Genomic DNA, 6251 nt, shown 5'->3' with positions numbered 1-6251 from the left:
GGAGGCGACTGCTGTTGTGATTTGGCGCTATATAACTAAAATTAAATTGAATTGAATAGAAAAACCCACTTAAACGCCGAGATCCAAATAGCAGATAAATAATAAATAGTCTATCGTCCTCTTCTTTCTCCTCAATATGATTGATGTCACAAAGATTAGAAAGAAAGACTGCTAGGTGAGCTTCATTAACTCAGCAAAGAAAGAGCGAGAGCGGGGGATAAATGCCAATGTCACAGTATATGACATGCATAATAGTTTCTAATAAACTTCAGTAGAGATTCTTTTCTTTGCTAAGCAAACCATCAAAATGTTTTTTTCCGATTTAAAAGGCATTAATCAACGGGAAATGGACTTGCGAATAGTCATAATCACCCTATGGCAACTTGATAAACGTTATTTTTTCTAAATAAGGAAAAAAAAAACCTTGTACTGACTTAAATATTCATTTTTGAATGAATTACAGTGTTTTTTTTCTATAGTTTGAAACAACTGTGGTAACTTGCTGGCTACTCGCTAACCCCTTAGATTACACCCTAGTAAAAGCATCTGGGAACTAGATTATAGATGGCAGACAGTTGGTGTCATAAACCACCGCCTCTGGTCAAAGATGGTCGTGCACAGTGGACATAGATGGCTTCTTTTACTCATCCTTCAAATCACCTTTCTTCTCTGTCCAAAATGTGAACATTGCCACGTTTTGTCTTGTCCCGTGGAGGTGGCTCTTCTATTTTGTGCCATGCGTTTATGAAGTGGCTGTGTGGTCTCTACAATGTAGAGGTCTGGGCATTCCTCCCTACACTGTACATCATACAATATGTTGTTAAGCTTGTGTTTGGGAGTTTTGTCTTTGGGATGTGGCTGGATCTGAAGTACACTGGGATGTTGTGCTTGGAGAAGACTCTCCTGAGTTTCTCTGATAAACCTGCTACATAGGTGATGACAATATTGTTGCATTTGTCTTTCTGATCCACCCTAGTTGGTGTCTGATATTTTTTTCTGTGCATCTTTGCTGACTTAAAGAAAGCCCAATTAGGATATCCACGTGTTTGAAAAGCTTTCTTTACGTGGTTCATTTCAGTCCATACTCCTCTTTGACTCCCAACACACTCTGGAAGACAAACTTGGGGTAATCAGGACCCTACACCACCAGGCAGAACATGTTCCCTGTAAGCTTGAAGGGAAAAAGAGAAACGCACATATTTACGCATTTCTTTCATAGTGAGTTTGTCATGACACTGATGGCCACTAGGTGGAGTCCTAATTTCACAAAGTATACCCGCATATCACATGCAGAACTGTGAGTTGCTGTGCTCGTAGTTTCATTATTTTGAGAAGATAACCATAATTTTTTTTTATTTGATTTTTTAAATTAATTAATCTTTTAAAATATACTATGTCAGATGTTTTGCCTTTAAACTAAGCATAAGCACAAAATGTTAGAAGAGTATTAAAAAAAAACATGAAAAATAATAAAGAAAAATTATTGCTGAATATCTCTGAGTACCTATCCCAACAAGCTGCATGTCTTTGGACGGTGGGAGGAAGCCGGAGTACCCGGAGAGAACCCACGCAAACACGGGGAGAACATGCAAACTCCACACAGAAAGACCCCGGCCTGATGGGGGAATTGAACTCAGGACCTTCTTGCTGTGCAGCAACAGTGCTAATCACCGTGCCACCGTGCTGCCCCTAATGCCTGTTACACAATCTGGTTACAAACAGAGGCTTAAGGTAGAACCACAGGTATGTCTGTGTTTTCATGTAATGATGAGGTGTAAGAAGTCTCTGTAAGTGGTATTTAAAGAATGAATGCAGGATTGGAGGTTGGAATCACTCACAAATACTGCACTATTCAACAATGCTGCTCAGTTTCTGATCTTTCTGTGAAAATCAACAACCCAATGATCTATGAGAGGGGCTTAAAAAATCCTTCAAATCTTAAAAATATAATCTTAATAATAAAAATTATAAATACAACAAAAATGAATCAGTTTATGACAACAATTCATGATGTAATAAAAAACTGAGAAACCACAAATCCTACATTTACTTTAGTCAGAGTATACAGTGGGCAGTTGTTTTGTTTGATGCGTCGTGGCAACCGAGTGTGTATTTTGGAAATGCTGGAGAAATAAATTTAGTTGTTAGTGCAAATGTCTTTATAAATTATAAAATAGGAAATTTTCATTGAAATTTCTACAGTTAGAAACAATTAGACACAATTTATCTTTTAGATAAGAGCATGAGAGCACGCTTTGTTCAGGTATTCTATTTGTCAGTTATGATACCAGCTTATTCTTGTATGAAAAGCTATTTTGAAACTGTCTCTTAATCTTCTATCTAATCAGCCAGGAGTTATTTGTGTATTTTTTATAGTTAACACTAAAAAAGACATTTAAAAATTGAAGAAAAGTCTGAAGCCTGGGGCAAAAAAAAAACAAAAAAACAATACCACCTCTAACACTCAATAGTAAAGAATTTTCTTTGACAGCCAGTCAGCAGTGTCACATGTGCATGCTGGTTCTTGCCTAGACATTGGTATGTAAGGAGAAAGGACATTACAGTAGGTGAAGGGGACAAGGAGATGTGGAGGCAAAGTCTTTGAGTAGTAGTCAAGTGATCTGCGTTTCTTTACCCACAAAACAGAACCATAGTATCTTATCAGTTTGGAAATAATCAAAACCTTTAAATCTTAATGTTCTGAGTTGTGGCCACTGGCCACATGGTGACAGCACAGCAAACTGAACACACCCTGGACATACTACCTAAAACTCCCAAACAAGACTGAAATGTCCAAATATTAAAGTCATATTCCACTAACTGTGTGCTCCATTGTTAATATTTAAAATAAGTCATACACTGTGTGATTCTTTTAATGGATCAGCTGTATGACATGTTGCCATTAGACGGTCCTAAAGGAGTATTTAGCAGTTAATAAAAATGACAATTCATTCAAGAGCTGGTGGAGACAAAAACAGAGCTAAAAGTTAATAATGCTAGTTCCTGTATTTATAAAGATAATTTTTAATGTTGGTTGCTCGTCTAACAAATCTAAATGCAAAGCTGTAAGCCACTTCTAAGCCACTTATACGCTCAAAGCAACTGCAATACGATGGCTGAATAACTTTCAAGTATTTTAAACAGTCACGGTTTCATACTGTAATAACTCTAAATGTAACTAAAAAATAAATTTGAGCCATGAATCTGAAATGTAAGCCATGTTAGGTAAAATGTAAGGCTATACAAACTTTACACAGCCTGACATTAACAGCCGATATTTTCTCCCACGGAAAAAGATGATTAAACACAACCTTGTTAATGCTAGTAAGTGGGCTCTTCTGAAGTAAAATAAGCTGTAAAACTAATCAGCATTAACCCAGCCACTGCCAGACTATTTAATAGAAACTGAGTAAGAAAAGTAAAATTGGACGTTGCAGACAGCAGCTGACCCACAAAGATTTCCCTTAAAGGAGATGAGACTCCATGGACTCAGACATCAACTACATGAAGGAACAGCCTAACTTCATTGGATTTTCTTTGAAGTTTCTCCCACTTGGTTTAAAGTTGACACACTGCTTCAGGGTCTCATGACACAAATACAACATATTCATGTCTGAATCTTCAACTGAGCTGCAATCAGGACCCTGAAGCAGAGGATGCATGTCAGAGCTTAGCCCCTCCCACTCACCATCTGAGCTGCACCACCTGACTAAAATATGTGACCTTTTTTTCTTTTATTAAAACCAAAATGTCCTCTTTTTCTATTGAGACTGAATTAAGTCAGAGTCGTGGGTTATGCCGAGGTGATGGTAGCAGCACAATGTATTCCTGCAAGTCGGGCGAATCTTTTCGTGGCCACGTGATGTTTTTCTGCGTTCCTGAGATCACCTGATGGTTCAGCCTCAATGCAGGACTGTGTGGCCAAATCATATTCATGGAAGAGTAATTCCGGTCTGATTAAAAGCATCACTTTGCCTATTCAACTGTTTTGGGTCAGCAGCCCCTTTAACCTACCTGGGCGCAGACACAAACTTGCCTCTAGAAGTGAAAAAACACAAGTGTAAGGTCAAAAAGCTCCTTGTGATTCTGAAAATATTTATTTCTAACAGTTTTCCACTGTGAGCTTCGATCATAATTTTGTAGCAAAAGCTTAGATTAATATGGGTTTCATAAAAAATCATCACTGCCTCAGAAAGTAATTAGCATAACTATGTCTTTTTCGTTTCTTATATTGGAGGTCTTTACTTATAATATCTTTGTCCAATGAGCCGATAAAGTCATTCTCCTTATAGTAATTGGTCAAGTCAAGTTGTAAAATTCCCCCAAAATACAGTGTAGTTGTTTACACTAACATATTTTTCATTTTTGCCCACTTTAGGACAATGGGCAAAGGTCATGGATACAGTTTGAAATGCCTTTTGCAGTAATTCTATTTGCAAATATTTGAATCTTTGCATATAGTTGTTCTTTTGGAGTTGTGTTTCTGTCCACATGATGAATATGTCCAGTTTTACTTTTTTTTAGCTCAGTTTTTGGTCTGCACCTACCTATAAAAGACATATCTGGTTCTTTTGTTACTAAATGCTTCAGCATACGTGCTAGTTATGCTGTTTAGTTTAGTGATAAGGAGATGTGGGGTGAGAAGGGAGGTCTTGAACATACAAAATTAGTCAACGATATACTCAAATGGTGCACTTTTGAAATGTGGTGAAACTGGGGGATTGCACTGTTGATGTGCTGCCAACCAATCTGCAACAACTGTGTGATGCTATCATGTCGATATGGACCAAAATCTTTGAGGAATGTTTCCAACGCTTTGTTGAATCTCTGCCACAAAGAATTAAAGCAGTTCTGAAAGCAAAAACTAGGTCCAAGGTTAACCTTATAAAGTGGCTGGTAAGCATATATAAATCTTCATGTGCCTTTTTTAAGGAGTACCTGTAGCAATGAACCTAAAGAATTATGGCAATTCATTTTCTTTCAGCTCAGTTGTGCTAGTTCAACAGCGTAAGCATTTCTCAGTTTGCATTTCGCTGTTTTAGCTTGATTGTGGGCCCCTACAGGCAGCCAGCCAGGTGCTTAACAGCAGAAGAAGAAGACAGCCACAGTTAGCAAGGAGTAAATGAGCATATCTGTAAGGTCCAGACATTTCAGTCAGTAGTTAGTAGTAGTTAGTACAGAGCAAAGACTGAAGCTTGCATTCACTGGATGAGAATCATAATGATGATTTTATTGTGTTTCTGTTGGATTTACTAAACGGCTTTTAAATCAGCCCCATTTACCACTGGTTGTCATATTTCATATATCTCCTTCAGTGCAGTCTGTTAGTTATTTGCTAACACGTTTTCGAGGTCAACGTAAAATGAGATATGTTATTGTTGTGAGGCCAACCCTTCAGTACATGTTGATCATTTTCAGGCTCATTTTCTCAAAGCTTTACTGTCTGATGAAGTTGCTGATGAAGCAGACTGTGAGGTCTCAGCTCACTGATGTAACAGAGTCCATTGCCAGTGGAAATTTGGAAAACACTTAAGAGAGATTTGGTTTGCTAAGAAGCAGAGGGAAAGTTTAAGCTCCTTCTGTCTCAGTCTTGTTCCATTGGCAAACAGGTATCCTGACAACAGGCCCCGTCTGCTACTTATGTCAGATTTGGTAAATTGAGCCAAACAAAAGAAAATCTGAGCCCTTCAAATTTATTATAAAGTTCCTGCTGCAATTATAGTTTTCTCTCTGCTTTCTGATTTTCTCCCATGGCCTTTTTTAAAATTATATTATAAGCTTTAAATCCAAGTTACAGGCAGTGTTGTGTATAATTTTGCTGCATCAGTTGCTTTGTTTGAGTTTTCTTTAAACTTCTCTTTGTATCCTTTTGTCTTCTCTCCGTTCATTTTACTATCAAAGTCTGTTGAAGCTTGCTCGTATTAAATTCACGACCTTGAACGTAAACATGATAAAGAGTAGATGCATATACAGACAGGACTGAGACACCAGACCACATGTTCCCAACCTAGACTAAGCAAACTAATTTACAAGCTCTTGTCAAAGGTTTCATCTTTCTATGAGTTTTAATCATTTTGAGCAAAGATCAGTAAAACCTTCTCAGAGTTGGTCTGTTTAAGATCTCAGTCATCCAGGTAATAGTAGTCTTCGTTTGGTTTTTGTAGATGTTTTGCCTTCATCCAAGCTGCTTCTTCAGTTTTAAAGCGGCTGGTGGAGAGTCCCAGATTGCACCCCTAATGAGAGCTGTCCTC

The sequence above is a fragment of the Rhamphochromis longiceps genome, linkage group LG11 (assembly GCF_057381845.1).
Source record: "Rhamphochromis longiceps isolate RC_006_pf linkage group LG11, R_longiceps_female_GT1.1, whole genome shotgun sequence".
NCBI lineage: Eukaryota > Metazoa > Chordata > Actinopteri > Cichliformes > Cichlidae > Rhamphochromis > Rhamphochromis longiceps.
Note: the sequence above shows the minus strand (reverse complement) of the source record.